Source organism: Eupeodes corollae, chromosome 1 (genome assembly GCF_945859685.1).
Source record: "Eupeodes corollae chromosome 1, idEupCoro1.1, whole genome shotgun sequence".
NCBI lineage: Eukaryota > Metazoa > Arthropoda > Insecta > Diptera > Syrphidae > Eupeodes > Eupeodes corollae.
The window spans coordinates 271,675,523-271,692,797 of NC_079147.1; positions in this window are offsets into that span (position 1 = coordinate 271,675,523).

Below are 17,275 nucleotides of genomic sequence, written 5' to 3' on the forward strand. Positions count from 1 at the left end.
AAATCGGTTATGAGAACTCATAAGGAATTTGTTAAATGAACCATTTTTTTATTTCAATATTTTCGACAAAATAGTGAATTTAAGATTTCTAAAAAAAGGAGACAAGGACATAAAATACAGTAATTTCTCTGAAGTCGCACTTTCAAATTTTATTTCACGATTTGTTTATATTTTGTCTACACTAAAGGGGGTTATGAATACCCCTATGATGAATAGACACAGTGCGAGAAATTAGGAAAGGCAGATAGATTGGTTTTGAATTTCTGAACATTGTAATGAGTGGGAAATATTGAGCCTGGTAAAGCATTCCACATTCGTGTAGTGCGGCTACAGAAAGAATCTCTGTTCGTCCAAAATTGGTCTAAGAGTAAACTGACGAGGAATCCTAGAAGTTCGGAGATTATGCTTTAAGTGATTTTTTTAAAGGCAACTTTCTTTTTCACATCTATATATACAAAACTGAAATCGTGCATTCAGATGGCTTAAAGATCCACCAGGTCTCTACTGTTCAGGAGGAAAAGTTTAGTTGGCAGAAATTGCTGATCCACCATTCAAAAGTCTTTTGAATCATTCTCATCGAGATTCTAAACATTTTCTAAAAAAAGGCAGACAAGTCATACAGTCATTTCTCTAAAGTCGCACTTCCAACGTTTATTTCACGAATTTCTATTGTACCCACACTAAAGGGGTTTTGAATACCCCTATAATGATTAGAAAGTTCGTGTGATTCGTGTTTACAATTCTGCTTTCCAAAGGACGTGATTCGGGGCCAATGAAATCAGACATGGGGATTTTATGCCTATAGGTACATTTAAAGTTTAGGGTCACGTCTATTATTTAACTGAATCTCTTTTAACAAACAATCCTCACGAACCGACATTTTTGCAAAAACATTTCATAAGTGATTCGGTGAGCGAAGTACAACCGCGAATGTCGATATCCCCAAATACTTACAGAGAATTAGTAAACGACTTGCAATATTTGTTACATTCAGCGCTATTCTGCCATTCACGTGGATAGAATATTCGATTCACCCATTCGATTCCCTTTCACACTGCCTTTGCATTCTGCTATCCATCACGTGAACTACATTATCCCAAACCAATTTGACATTCAAACAAACAGCTGTTCATGTAAAAATCTTGCAAATGTTGGATAAATTGTTTTGATTCATACAAACATTAAGTTTAGTCAATCTACCTAAACAGAATATTTTGGGTAATTTTTGGAAATGAGCAGTTGACTTTTTATTCCAATTGTAAGCAGAGGAATAAGAAAATCCTCAAACAGAGAGCTTTGGAGAAATGTTAAAAAGCTTTTTCCTGCCCTTAAAAATGTTAATATTCTTTTATTTATAGAAGAAATATTCTAAATTTAGCAATACATTTATTTTTACTTACATTTTGCTTACAAAAATTAACGAACCATTGCATTTTATATGCGGATCTGAATTGTATAGAGTGAATGCTTTCACGTGAATAGAAGAACAGCAGTATTACCGACGTTACCGACATACGAGTACACAGGTTCACTTCGAATGAATAGCAGAATAATGATTAGTGAAAATTCAAGTAAAATTCCCCCGATAAATAGCAGAATAGGCCTGATTGTCACAATCCTTTTTGATTTTGAAGCAACGCCATCAAATATAGAACATTTTCAAGCCCTTATCATAGCTGACACACGCGCCACAGACAGAATACACAGGTCGTTATAATACACCTTAAGTTGATGATGTAGCCGTATTAATTGTTGGACAAAAATTTGCAAAAAGGGATATAGTTTTGCGAGCACGAGAACACTCTAAAACGTGTAAGTGAAATGCACCGGTCTTACTATGCACTGCCGTACCCTTTGATTTATATGCATGGTGAAGACGGTTATTCAATTAACGTACTACAAGTTCATCCAATAACAAGAGTTCCTAAAAAAAAACTGTGTCAATGGATTTTTACTCTTATAGGCTTCAAGTCAGAGAAAATTCTAGTAATATTTTACTTCGTTGCGGGAAATGAAATTATTCAGTCAGTATTTTGCCGGTATGTACGCTAAATTTGAATCCGAGCAGCTTCAGTTTTTAAGAGCAAGTCAAACTAAAACACGAGTCGAAAATTACAATGTTCTTTACGATGCAAATCAAGCTGACGCTGATCGTACAGAAATGGGAAAGAATTATTTTATCAGCTTCATTCACCGGTGGCCCTCGATATATGCAGCAACGTAAACAAGATGTAAGAAATTTTGGACGCCCTGATCTGTTTATCACAATGACTTGCAATCCACAATGGACAGAAATTAAATCATCTTTATTTTTAAATCTACAAAGGACAAATCGGCATGATATTATTTCAGAAGTTTTTATTTTAAAAGTAAAAAAACTGATTGATTCTATAACGAAAGGTAAAATATTTGGTGAAACAAGGTGCTGTATGTGTGGACTCGAGTGGCAAAAAAGAGGCTTGCCTAATATTTATCTTTTAGTTTGGCTCCAACTCCAAGACAAAGTGCGGCCCAACGATATTGATGCTTTTATTTCTGCTATTTTATACGATATCGTTCGAAAAATATGATTCATGGGCCCTGCGGTCGATTAAATCCAAAAGAAAGATGGAAAATGTCCCAAGGCATTTCCAAAAGACTTTTTGAAAGAACTCAAACAGGAAATGACAGCCATCCGAAATATCAGCGTCGATCACCGCCCGATGGCGGAAAAACTTGACCAGTGAAGATGAAAGGTGGACAGTTATTCTTATTGATAATCGTTAGATTGTTCCATATAATGCGGTATTATTCGAGTGCCACATAAACATAGAACTCATTAGTTCAGTAAAAGCTATTCAATACATTTGCAGTTATATCAATAAAGGTTAAGATCAAGCAACATTTTTACGCTATGAAACGGACGTTTTTCTTTGTAGTAATTTTACATACTGTAGTTAAAAACTTAGGAACTCATGCTACAATAATTCATACACCATATTTTATAAAAATTAAATTTTTAATAAGAAATATTAGTTTTTATTAGAACTTACTTATGTCCTTTTCATAACGCAGGTAGCATTGAATAGGACAATGGGTGTCTTGAAACGGACTAGTAACCAATGGCTTACTTTAAGCGATATGATTATGCAATGTTTGCAATAACTTTTATATAATTCAAACAGCACAGTACAACATAAACTGAGATGAAAAAAAAATATAATGACAATAACTATTATAATAATGATAAACAAAAAAAAAACAACAACATAAAATATTTATTTATTATTATTTTTTTAAATAACCGATGTATTAGTTGCAATTATTACATCCTTCTCAGGCGTGTCAGTTATAATCGTGCTCTTCATCTTCCTGGATCGGTTCAGAGTTTTTTTTTTTCTAGGCAACGCCTTTGGATACGGTTCAATACATTCAGGAGATAAAACCATAGTTGATGAATTCGATTCTGAGCTTGTTATTTGTGGAACGAAGTAAGACGAGATGGCAGCAGAGGTTGTGGGGTCAGCGCTGGTATACGGAAATTTAGCAATTATTCTAGGAGCATTATCAGTTGATACTTCGACATTATCTAGCTCAGGTATAAGTCTGTCAGTGACAAAGGATGTCAAGAAATCATCTTCAGTGAACGTATTTCTATTAAAGTTTTCTGAAAACCCGAAATATTGTTTTCCATAGAAAATGCAGTACCCGTGGCATGATGGTTAGTGCGTTGGACTGTCATGCAAGAGGTCTTGGGTTCAATCCCTGCCTGTGCCACCTTAGGTTAGGGTTAGGTTATAGTGGCTGTCCAAGATGGAACGGACACACTTAGGCCAGTTTAATGGCCCATTGTGATACCACATGAATCTTGAGGCTTCCTCCTAAGCTCAATGGAACCAGTTAGAGTCCCTTACGAAACGTGAGAGGCTGATTATACCGATATGATCTAGATCGTTAAAGAAGAATTCTCCTAGGTAATTCTTGGGTTTTCGAGCTAGAGCAGGGCATGTGCAGAGAAGATGAAGAACCGTTTCTTCCTCTTCCTCGTCCATACAGCTTCTGCAAAAGTCATTTGAGAATACGCCTAGTCTCGTGGCGTGCTTTTCTATTAGACAGTGTCCGGTTATGACACCTATTATCGAGCTTATATGCGATCTGCTTAGAGAGAGCAAGCACCTTGAACGTTTTAAATCCAGTGTTGGCCAGATGTTTTTTGTGGCTTGACACGTGGTGATGTTGGTCCACCTGGTGCCTGCCCTCCTCACAGCGTCTTGCATTAGTAGCAGTTTACAAGTAGCGATTGGTATGCCAGTACTTGCCAAACGTGGTAGGATGGGCTGTACTGTACCGTTCCTGGCGAGTTCATCTGCCTTACGGTTACCTGGAATGTTTCTATGGCCCGGCACCCAGCAAAGGTGAATATTAAACTGTTGCGCCATCTCCATTAGAGATGATCGACAGTTATGGACTGTTATAGAGTTTGTAGAGACTGAGTCCAGAGATTTGATAGCGGCCTGGCTGTCGGAGAAAATATGGATATCAGATGTTGATATCACGTTTTCTTTGAGCCAAGACAAGACTTCCTTAATCGCCAAAAGTTCCGCCTGGAACACGCTACAATGATTGGGAAGGCGGAATGAGAGACTTAATTTCAGTCGTTCAGAGTACACACCACCACCAACCCCTTCTGTGCCACCTTAATAAAAAAAAAAAAAATAATAATAATTTTCGCGGGTACTGCCTCTTGCGAGAAAGTGACAAATCCTTCAATTCTTGTCATGAAAAAGTGCTTTCTCAAATTAGCCGTTCGGATTCGGCCTAAAATTGTAGGTCCCTTCCATTCCTGATAACAGTACTCGCACACAGGAATGGTTGAGAGTTGTGAGTCACAAGGCCTTGGTTCACAACGGACTGTTGTGCGACCCAATTTATTTTTAATTTATAGAAAATGCAGCAATATACGCGGTGTTGGCAAATTGAGCTACCTCATAAATGGAAACTGTTTTTCCGGGATTAGATAACATCCATGCATTCATGGCCTCTCTATATCGAGCTTTAAAAGGTCCATAAACAAAAACATCCAGCGGCTGGAGGCGATGGCTGCAGTGAGGTGGAAACACTAAAATTGTAAAATTATTATCTCTAGCCAACGTGACGATGTTAATTGTAATGTGGCTAGAATAGTTGTCACATGGTATTAAACAAGGGTTTTCTTTAGAGGGCTTAACATATTTAATAAAGTGGGATCATGGCCTTGTAGAAACTCTCTTCAGTTATCCAACCACTTGGGTTGGCTAGTCCCAGTGAACCTTTTGGACCACCTTGTAACATAAATTCCTTGAAGTTTACCCTAGGAAACACAAACACAGGAGGAACGGTGCCATCAGAAGTATTAATGGCTCCAAGCATTGTGACTAACTATCCTCTTTCTGCCGATGTCAATTGACCAACTTGTTTGCACCCTCGGGTTGCAACCACTTTTGGCGGATTGGTCACTGTTGCACACCCAGTTTCGTCAAGGTTCCATATCATATGAGGTTCAATTTTCTTTTTATTTCTTGGTTAAAAGATGTAGCCTTGGATAGAGATGTTATTTCAGGTTTGCGTATTGATAATGAAGGATTTCTCTTCATGAACCCGAGAAACCAATCCTTTGTGGCCTTGTTTCGGGTGCTACATAATTTGCAGCTGCAAATTGATAAGCTAATTCTTTTACCTTGGTCGTTGTGAGTCCATAGCACATCTACGAAGATCTTTTTAAATAATCAGCAAGTTGTTGCTCTTGTTCACGTGTAAAAATTCTTTTATTTCCAATATTTGGATCATGAGTAAACGCAGTTGAAGACCCTTTAGCTTTCTTAACAAGGTCCGCCAAACACGATTTAGATATTGTGTATGCTGGTGCAACTGAACGAATTGACTGTCCTTTTTTTAGTACTTCTTCCACAGCAGACTCTATTGCGGCTTTTTCTAGACGAATCCTCTTTTTTGGTGGCATCTAATGGTTAGGAATTAATAGCTAATAACAAACTCCATGCAGGAGTAATGAATCGGACGACCGTTTCACAGCGCCGGCACCTGTCCGATTTATTGCAAATCTAACCTTAAAACAGTTTGACCAAATTCTAACTAATTAAGTTTTGATAGAACTATAACTCACCGCTCCTTATCTTTTTGACAAGTTATCACAACAGATAAAAACACCACAATTGTAGGTTAAGATGATATCGAATTTTCAATCACTTTGCAAATATACTTTTTTTTACAAAACTAATGAGCTTTAAACACGTGCGCAAAAGGAAACTAAATAATTGCTGCCGGAATCTGTCATTTTTGTGGGTTTATCTATGGTCATCAGTGGTGCCAACAACCAAAACCCGTCCGTTTCATAGCGTATTCCCCCTACACTAAGAAAATGGTCCGGGTGTTTACTACAAGGCAAAAAATGAAAGGCGCACGTTTTAGGAACAGTAGACAGCATTGACTTTTAGAAGCATTCAATTTTTCACGGTTTTTGATTCCTCATTGGAAAATTTAGTCAAGATCAGTATTTAATAAGCTTATCATACGATTCTTAAAGGCAATGATAGGAATCTAAAAACAAATATGAAGAGCAGAAAAGCTGCCATCAGCGAATCGATTAAGAGGGTTAAAATATTATAAAAAAAGATCATACATAAAAACAAAAAAGTGTCAGAGACAAAACTGAACCCTGGGGAACACCATCCTTTATTTTGTAAATATCAGATTTAATACCCTCCAATGCTACTTGAATTGAACGGTACTAAAGGTATTTTTAACCCATGCATGCATGCATTTTCGATAAGAGAGCTTGATGTTAAACTCTATCAAATTTCTTTGAAATATCAAGTGCAATAATCTTACTTTCTCCAAAACGATGAAAAGATTTGTTTTTTTAACTGTTTAGTGAGAAAATCTATGAGATCACTAGTGAAACTGTTGTTACGGAAGCCTTCTGCAGGCGATTAATAAGCTTTTGTCCTTCCAAATATTTCTTAAGCTGAAAATTGATCAGCATTTAATTGAACTTTTAAAGAAAAGTCGTTAACGTTCCGAATTATCTCATCCTTCAGCTGGTTTATCGACATATACTACTTTTCCTTTAAATTAGAGCAATAAAGAAGTCCAACGATGTCAAATCACATGATCTTGGTGGTCAATGACATCGCCACAACGTGAGATAACACACTCATTTAAATTTTTCGCCAAAGTATCGTCAGATTCATGGCGAGTGACACCTTCCTGTTGAAACCACATCCATATCTTCTAATTTTTTACAGTCCGATGATCCCGCCAGCCAATAAACCCCAACAAACAGTCACTTTTGGATAACCATTCACCCTATTTCGTCAGCTTATTTACAAATCCACTGGGGTTAAAATGTGTCTTATCTTAAGATGATTTTTCGAAAACTGATCATTCACTGTTGCCATTTTTTGTCACTATTTTGACCATTGACGACACTTGAGACTTAAATATAACTAAAAACTTTCATCAATCATTTTTCACAAATATACTCTACTGATAGGAACCTCACCATTATTCATCAACCGTATTCTAGTGCCATTAGGGCTAGAAAAGTAACTTCTATCCTGTATGTTGATTTCCCTTTGCGACAAAATGGCATACCATCGTAATTAACTGAAGTGTAATTAACCATTCATCGCATCAGAAGCCACCTCCCACTATTATCGACATACTACGAATAACCTATATCTACCGCAAAACTACCTTACCGATGAATTTCCTAAGCAATTTATGGTTTCTTAAGCCAAAGACGCCCATAAAAAATAACCAATTTATAGAAGGCTTATAAGAGGCTTGTACACATTTACATATTGACATATTCTTCGCACTACTATACCTACTACGCTGCGGTCGAATAGCACCTCCACCTCCATATTGCTTAGGTTCCCATCAACGCCATCATCGGTAATATACCTACCTATAGGTAGTTTATTATAACTTGTCACCCCACCTTTGATGTTTTAGTCTGATTTTGATTCCCACACAAAACTCCATCATCAGAAACCAAAAAAAAGATAACATAGGCAGGGTATATTGAAAATTGTATTGAATTACATGACAGCCATTATTAAAAAGCACAACCACCGCCATCTACCGCACACAAAATCGCACTACCTAACTGTCTATGTACACACACTTCTTTTCTTGTCGCCTGCCTGGGCTGCCCGGACTGCCTGTCCATCCGTCCATTGTCCATCCTCTTATAGCCCCATGGGAAGACCACAAAGTGGTGTTATGATAATGGTGATGTTGATGTGGTGTTGTGATGTGCGCCCGCTTTCCTTTGAACACCATCATCCATCCGTCCATCCATATAACGACCAGCACAGCGCTCCAGTCGATATTACCGACGACGATGACGATGAAAACGACGACATATCGAGTGACACCTTTGTATGGTTTCCGTTTTTGGGCAAAAACTGAACACAGAACCACCCTATCAACAACTAATAACATAACCTGGCGGCCGGCAGAGGCAGACTTTTTAGCACAAAAATGAACGAACGAATGACAACAACAACAACAACTACGGGAAAAAATGGTTGATGATGGTTGATGGTTGTCTAATAACTGTCAACCATTTGTAATGCGGCGCGAAGACCTGGAAATATGAATTTTTCGTTCGTCATTTATGTCAAATCAAAAGTGTTGAATAACTGACGACATCAAAATACACAACTAGTAACGACACTTACCATACTTATGTACCTTTAGGACTTATAGGTTATAGTTTAGGTTTGCATTCCGTAGATTTTTTGTTTTGTTTCTAAAAAGGAAACGCTACAAAGTTGCGGGACACATTGGACGAGCATTATAAGTAGAAATGTGTCTAGTCTATGTCGCCATAATGAACATGGTCTCGTTTTGCTATATGGACGCATTATAATAGGTACTTACCTTTGGTCTGTCAAATGCGGACAAAGTAGCTTTTGAAAATGTCATATTTTAGGGTTAATACCACTAAAAATGGGGTTTTTTGTCCGACAAAATGCTATAACGGACGAATTTTTTGTCGGATAATATAATAGGCTGCGAAAAGTTTACATTCTATTACATTTCTTATGCTAAAGACTGTTTCAATATTGCTTTGCAAACCATAAAAGTAGTATGCAAGATTATAAGGTTGAAATATTTGTTGAGAATTTTGAATCAGAGCAGTTTATAAATGAGTTTTTTTTACGAAACTATGGGTACTAGGTTTTCAGATAAAGCTGTAAATATATTAAGTGGAATTCACTTTAATTAAATTTTAAGGGTAGTCATATGCGTTCCAGATGACAACTGTCACTTTGTGAACATTCATAAAAACGTAATTTAAAGTACCTATCTAAATGTTTATAAAAGTTTTTATGACAGTTAAACTTCTATCTACTTAATGTTGATGCTATAAACAGATGTAACATCTTTGGCTGCGTTCAATGTCAGACAGATAGGGTGTCCGGATACTTTTTTGTTAGTGCTTTACGTGGAAAATAACAGCTGATCGAAAACAGCTGAGATGTCAAGATGTACATAATAGACGATGAAGAAGCTATTTGCTCCGAATTTTAGAAGGTAGTTATGATCTATTTTTTTAAACTTCAAAATTGACTTATTTTGTTCTCGTTTTGTTGATGACCAATTTGCTAGGTCTTACTTCCAGTCTAGTGTCCAGCATTCTGAAGTTAAAGAACCTCATTCTGTTCCAGAGGTAAAACAAAATATAGTTAAATGTATATTAATCTTGTGGAGATAAATAAATCTAAGAGATCCTAATAATTTGAAGTCGGTAATAAGCATAATTCATTATAGATATCAAGTATAGTAAGTTTTTTCGTATTTTATTGGCTATTCTAGTTGATGGTGCCCCTTGAATAGTTTTTAAAGAAGCGTTGGGTAACCAAGCGGATATATCATGCAACAAAAGTTCTTGCGTTGGTCAAACCATTAAGCTAAGACTTTATCTACTGTGAACAAACCAACTCAAGATCTTACCGCAAAGCAACTTCTGCTCATTCGGAAATGAGATCGAAATTCTTCCAAACTTTAACAAGGTATTGTAACTCCATAATAGTCCTCGTTTCTGTTAAACGTAAATCGTTTAAAACCGGAGATTTCGCAAGTAAATTATTAATCGTATAGAATTCCACTTGAGCTAATACGATTAAGGTTATCTCTTATTTATTAAACTTATTTATTAAATTCATCATCGTCCGACGAATCAGATGAATTATCCATTAAATGTTTTATCTTACAACAATTTTGACTTCAAAGCTTAAATGTTTCTCTGCTTTTCGTGATCAGCTGAATTTTGTTTTTCCATTATCTAAATACAGCTATCCAACTCGTTCAACAAGGTATCTTAAAATCCACCTATCCAACACGAGATTGAACGCAGCCTTTGTGTTTTTGATTTTGACAGTTTATAAAAAAAAGATGGCATATAAAGTTTGACATTAGCAAATGATGTATTGTTCATCCCTTTTGTTTAATATCATGCACAATCCTCCTTTGAAAAGTAATGAAACGAAGTAAAACCGAGTTTTAGGCAAAAAGCTTTCGAAAACCCGGAAATCGTTCACACCGAACATTTACACGTTTTCGTTTGACATTTCAATTTTTACAACATCGATTGTCAAATATTATATTGATGTTGAGTCCTTCAATTATTATTTGTGAAAATAAAGTGTATTTTGACCAATTCAAACTGATTTTAATACATTAAAGTTGAATAATGTATGAAGATTTTGTTAAATCTTTCTTCATTGTCTCAAGCCTCTTATCATCAGAAAAAACCGTCGTTTTCTTTTGCATATTCTGGAACTTCGAAACAAAAGAAAAGAAAATTGATGAAGAAATATGTAGAAAAAGGCAAATTTGTTTTATAACAATTCAATAGATTCGTTTACAAACGCTTTTTGGGAACGTGAAATGTTGCCAAGCAATGATGAGTTATTTTTAACAAAATTTCATGAAATATTTTTGAGTCTTCTATGGGTTGAAAAGTACCTGCTGGAGTCACCAAAACCCGGAAACATATCTATAGGCATCTCTGAAGTTTAAAAAGGATATGAAAACAAACATATTGTACATTGTGTTTTTACCTGAGATACGGCTGTCCTGCTAAACAAAGTAAAGGTTAAATTCAAACCTCTGGAGTTGTGGTCGAAAATTCAAAATATCAATTTAAGATAGTTCATTGGAAAGCAGCTATCAGCTGTTTTGTTAACATTTACTAGAGCGCTGAATGTTTGTTTGTTTAGTTCATCCTTGAATTGCTACTATAAAATCTGTTCAATTTCAATATGCAGTACAGGGAAGATAGGATATTTGCCTTTCATCCGTACTATTCTGAAATACAATAAGCTCTTCTTGCCGTAGTGAATATTTCTCTCAAAAATGTCGGTAGCGTTACCAACACCAGCATAGAGGTTAGGCCTAAACCCTTTTAACATAAAAACCATTTGACTGATGGCGCACCTATAAATATCGCATCATCTGCATCATCTCATCTGCCATTTCATTGCCTTTGATACTACCAAGCCCTGCTACCCATGCTAGTACTATGTTTTCCGTCATTGTCCATCTATGTTCCAGGGAAGGGTATCGGTTTGTCTCATTTTTAAGGCGTTTTAATATCCCAAGGTTATCTGTCAGGATTGTACTTCATCCCAAATAAGTTTTCGCAATTGAAATAGCTCTTTGAATTGCCGCTTATTCAGCAATGTAGCTGCCTGCTTCATTAGGTAGTAGTCCTTGCCAGACCGAAGAGGTTTGAGAATGCTGTTCCCACTTGACTAGGGCAAAATATGAGTTATCATCTTTGTGTGAACTATCTCTATAAAAGATGTGATTAGGGTTGACCTTTTCGATCATCTCTTGGGGTAGAGCTTGGAACATATCATCTGTCGTATTTTTCTTTTTAAATGCTGCTTATTTTGTATTTATTTGAAGCAGATTTCGTTTCCAAGGGGCGGACTATATATTATTGAACCATGGTTCAAACAAGGAGTTTGGTTGGACTTTTATCAAGGCAAATACTTTTACAAGTGCAGATATCGAGTTTTTCCGTTTATTTGTTTTTGAATTAGTTACATTGGCAATATTATACAAGACATCCATTGGATCGACAAGGAGCATGCATGCTTAGTTAATAACTCTTCTTTAGCCAAAGTTAGGAAAAGCGTGATACCCAGTTTCAAGCCTAAGAGCCTCGATCCTTGTTGATGTCAATGCTCCTGAGGCTGAACGAAAGCAATTTTTGATCACGGTGTCGATGTCCTTGCAGTCTTTGATTGTTTTCCACATGTAGGTTGTATGTAAGTCCATGTTGTAAAGTACCTTCCACTAGGGTTTTGCTATTTTTAAGGTTTTTCAAGATGAGGTCCTTTTTTCTTGGAGCAAATCATTTTTAAGAGGTTATATTGTTTTCTTAATTGAAGAATTACATTTTTTACCTGAATATTCCATTTTCAAATAGAACTAAATGCAATACACAACATTTTTAATTCTTTTGAAGCCTAGACTACAATACCGCGAATATTCAATGGCAATGAATTATACAATTTCTTTTCCTGCATAGGTGACATAAATCTACTTTTAAAGGAGGGATTATGGCGCCTTTTCTTTCGGACCATGTGTGGATAGCCCTATCTGCATTTTCTAAAACAGATTTGACCTGCATTGGGTCGCCGGATGGGACTACATATATATATTATCAGCAAAAACCCCAACAAAGTCAAGTTGAGGTTCAAGCTGCTTGAGTTTAGTTAAAAGCGAATCAACATAGGTGTTGAAAATTGCTACCGAGAGAGGAGATCCTTGAGGAGTTCCATTTTCCAGTTTAAAGAGTGTGGATTTATAACCATCAACATTAACTCGGAAGGTTCTTGAAGTCATAAAGGACGCGATAAGTTTGACTATGCAGGATAAGTTGAGTTATCGCTTCTTTTTCTATTTCGTTCCAAATTTGTTATCAATTGTTTCAGAATCTTTTTTTGTTATGGATTATGGGTTGTGGATGTCATTATTGTATTTGGAGTGTTCTTAATTTTCTGATCTAAGAGAGTTCTGTCATATGATGTATTTAATTTTTATTTTCATTCAAACAATTGAAAAAACTATCTCTGCTACAGAGAGCACATCCACTCGTTTCTGAACAGCTTTGGTCTTATTTCTTACAAAATCGTAAAATTTGTTAGTTGGAGAACGATTGCCTGCTTCTTTAAACTAAAAATTCTAACAGTGTGGTTTAGGGTCTGGTTTTTATTTCTTTGTTTTAAAGTAAGACTGGAATATTTAATATGAGTTTCTGACATAGTTTCCGTTCGGGATTGTTTTTAATTTGACCCAGTATTAATATAATCCATTTAACAAGATGAAAATTTCAGACTGACATTTCAGTTTGCCCACAAGCTACTGAGGTCTAAATGTGAGAGGCCCATCTAAATACTTCATTTTGAATGTTTCATGGCCTTCGTTCAGAAACAAAACAAGCCTAACCAACAGAATCTGAAGTGCTGACATAGTCTTAAATTTGAAGATTTGTATAGCTTTTTAATTTCAATCCAAATAAATGTTGTAAATGTAAATTAAATTAAATAAAATTGACCAAATACATATTTAATGATTTATTAGTGCTGTATTTTGTTTACTAAATTATTACTGGTTAAGAATAATTGGAAATGGACAAAAGTATAACTTAATACAACAGACAATTTTTTCAGCTGTAGTTTGCTCAGAGTATTTTTTTGGCGACGTTAGAAGTTCAGGTGAAAATAATAGGCGGGTGTCTCCGTTTTGTTTGTACAGACAATGTCACAAGAAACAACATACTTGTGAAGTTCCATTTCCAACTTCAGCTAGTTCAGATTCCTCATTAAGATTAGCATTTTCATCATTGAAGCAGTTCGATAATAGGAAGACCAAATTTTAGTTTTGTTTTGTTGCAGAAATATTCCTGAAAATGGGCAATGTTAGAATTAGAATTTAGTTTGCAGTTAGATTTTGGAATACAAATTTGTATTTGACGGAACCATTTTGTAAAAATAAGTTTCTTTGTGTAAAGCATCTTTAAGGAATGGAAATAGGCAATATGGTTATAAACAATACCAACTACATGAGTGCAATAATTAGATTTAAGTAACTTTTTTTATTCCAGTAAACCGAACACCCAATAGAAAAAAATCGGTGAATGCGAAAAAATGCATACTTCTTGACTAAATAATGTTATTTTCTCTACTTATGTATAAAATTACGAATTTTGTAACATATGAACATTTCTAGACATTTTACAATGTTAAAAATTGAATATTCTATGAAACAATTGGCTGCTATTATTATTGCTAATTGTTTTTCTAAAAAACTTAAACTCACCATTTTCATATTGTAAATATTTTCAGCAAAGTTATTGTCAGAGAAATGTCAGTTAACAATCTGCAAAAAAAATGTTTACTGTTTGAGAATTTGAAAATTTTCATCTCTAATTCCGCTTCTATAAATAAGTGCTGTTTTGCACTATATAAGCATTTTAGACACATGTACTTCATTTAAGAGAGCAGTTTCTTTTTTTATTAAGATTCATCCTGCTATAGATCATCCGATGAAGTGAGCTGGATGCCTGTTCTGTCTTCATCCAGACACCTAATTACTTGGTTCAGTGACGATTTCCATGTACTCTGTTCACTGAGATTTAAAGTTACACCTGTATCTTCTGGTAGCCCAATCTACTCTTTAACCCATCTTGTTTTGCTTTGTATCGCTTGTAAAGCTGCTTTTTTTGGTAAGCCATTGTTGGGCATATTCAGTACTTTCAGAATATAATCGACTTGCAGCTTCAACGTTTTTATGAAGAGTGGGGATAAGCCTATTTTTGAAATTATCATGTAGTTTGGGGTGCATGAAGGAAGGCGGAATTTTCGTTTTAAATAAAATCTCAGAAGTTTTCCAGAGTCTCAAACTTCTTTGCTCCCCACACTTGGGCTGCGTAAAACAGGATTGATTGGGAAAACTTTACATTTACTGCAATGCGCAATGTTTTTGTTATTGAAACATTCTTTCCATGCCACGTTAATCGCGGTTTTAGCCTAAGTATTTGTATTCTTTCACTCTTTCTATGTTCTCATTGTTGAAGTACCATTGTTCACTTGAGCTTAACCTTCCTCCAACTTTTCTTGATAACCATCACAGGTTCACTACCAAGCTCCATCGTCTACAATATTCCGAAAGTCGATTTATCATAAGCTGTAAGGATTGCTGTGAGTTTGCCAGCAAGGCTATATCATCTGAGAAAAGTAAGACCTCTCCAGCAAATTTAACACCTCCTGGTAATGCGTCAGTGATGTCATTTATAAATAGTGAGAACAAGCTAGGACTGAGAGCACAGCCCTGTCTTACTCCCGACTGCGTCTGACACCAATACGCGAACCTCATGGAAACTGCACTGTCTAAAATCTCGTCATCAATATAGGGTTGGGCATAGTAGATCATGACTGGATCCCACATTGCTGGGTTCAGCAGTTGATTGAAATGATTTCGTAGAGTAGAAGTATCCAATCCACGACTGATAATTTTCTTCAATCCATTTAGTTTTCGTGCCAAGTTCCAAAATTCAGAGGGACTACTACATCAAGCTAGCTTTTCTGCCTCAGCTTCATAATAGTTTATTCTTTTTTCCTTACAAAGCGCTTTATAAATTTGATGGTGTTCAATATATTGGTTTTTCGCATAGCATTCATTACTACGTTTAAACTTATTAAGCCAAGCAAATGATAATTTTCTCACTCGCGCACAAATTGAATCAAACCAAGGTTCTTTAAATTTCTTTTTTTTCTTGACGATAAGCATTTCTTGGCACCTTGTGCGCCTCCTTTAGGAAACATTCAATTTTGTTCGAACACCTATAATTTTCCTCGTACAGTAGGAGTGAATTCAGTTTTTGTTCTGTAATTTGAAGCCGTTGTATTCCTCCATTGGAGTTTGGGCATAAGTTCTAAGGCCACAATTTACTTACCATTTCGCCACATTTAAATGTTACCACAATTGGCATATGATCTGAACAGTTTCTTTTTTGAATTTCAAAATCAGTTATAAGTGAGCTCCATTCACCTCTTTCCAAGGTATAATCTATAACAGAGCTACCCTGTTTCCCAACAAATGTGAATTAACCTTGGTTGTCTCCATCACTGGCACCATTTTGGATCCGGAGCTGGAAAGAATTGCATAAATCCAACAACTTTTATTACTGGTATAATTTCCAGGTTATAGTTTCTAAACTTGTTTTCGTTCTATATAAAGTATTAAATATGTTTCATATAGAAAGAATATATCGAATTGATTAACAAAACAAACAAAATTTTAATATATAAAGTTATTCAATAAGGCCTGTACCTTATGAGGTGAGTTATTAACAAACTGAGACTTCAAGAAACCTCACAGGAAAAAGTCTATCGATGGTCAATTCACATAACCCATGCAAGAGATAACCTTACCCTCGAATCGTTCATGCAAAATGTAAATCTTTGCGTTTGCTGTGTGGCACGTAGCGACGTCCTGCTGGAACCACATGTCGTCTAGGTCTTTAGGTTTGGTTCATTTTGGACCACTGACCGCGGTGATGTTCTCGGCCGATCTTTCGTTCCTTGAACGTGCGGATGTTGGCTGATTGTTTACTGAACCGGTTGTCTCAAATATGGCCACCAAGCGTTGAAGAGTCGACTGTGAAGAGCAACCTCATCTACCGTAAAATGGGCACAATACCGCTAACGTTTGCGTTAACGAACACTCATGTTGATAATAAAGTTTTATCATTTGAACGTGCTCTTCAATCGTGTAACTTGCCATGATAATTTGGCATAAATAACTGAATAATAAACAAAAACAAAAAAAAAAACAAAACAAAAATGGCAGCCACAGGGTGCTAAAATCTAAACGCGCCAATTGGAAAACCCTTTACTAAGTCAAAAGTTCAACTTGATTACTCAACTATTCATATAAATCAAACAAATGTCAAAAGTAAAAGTTCACCCAACTTGCACTTCAGTTTCGGATTCAACTTATGTTTAACTTTGACAGCTTCAGCTTCAACCGTGTGAACCCACAATTTTCACCCTGAAAATATTTTTAATACGTTGCATTATTGTAAGAGAACTGTCAGTTGTTCATCTGTCTATGAAATTTTTAATATTTGAGACAAATCCTAAGAACCTTTTAAAAAGTAAGTTTTCATTGGTCAGGTTCAGACAACATGACGGACTTCATTTGCAGTCAA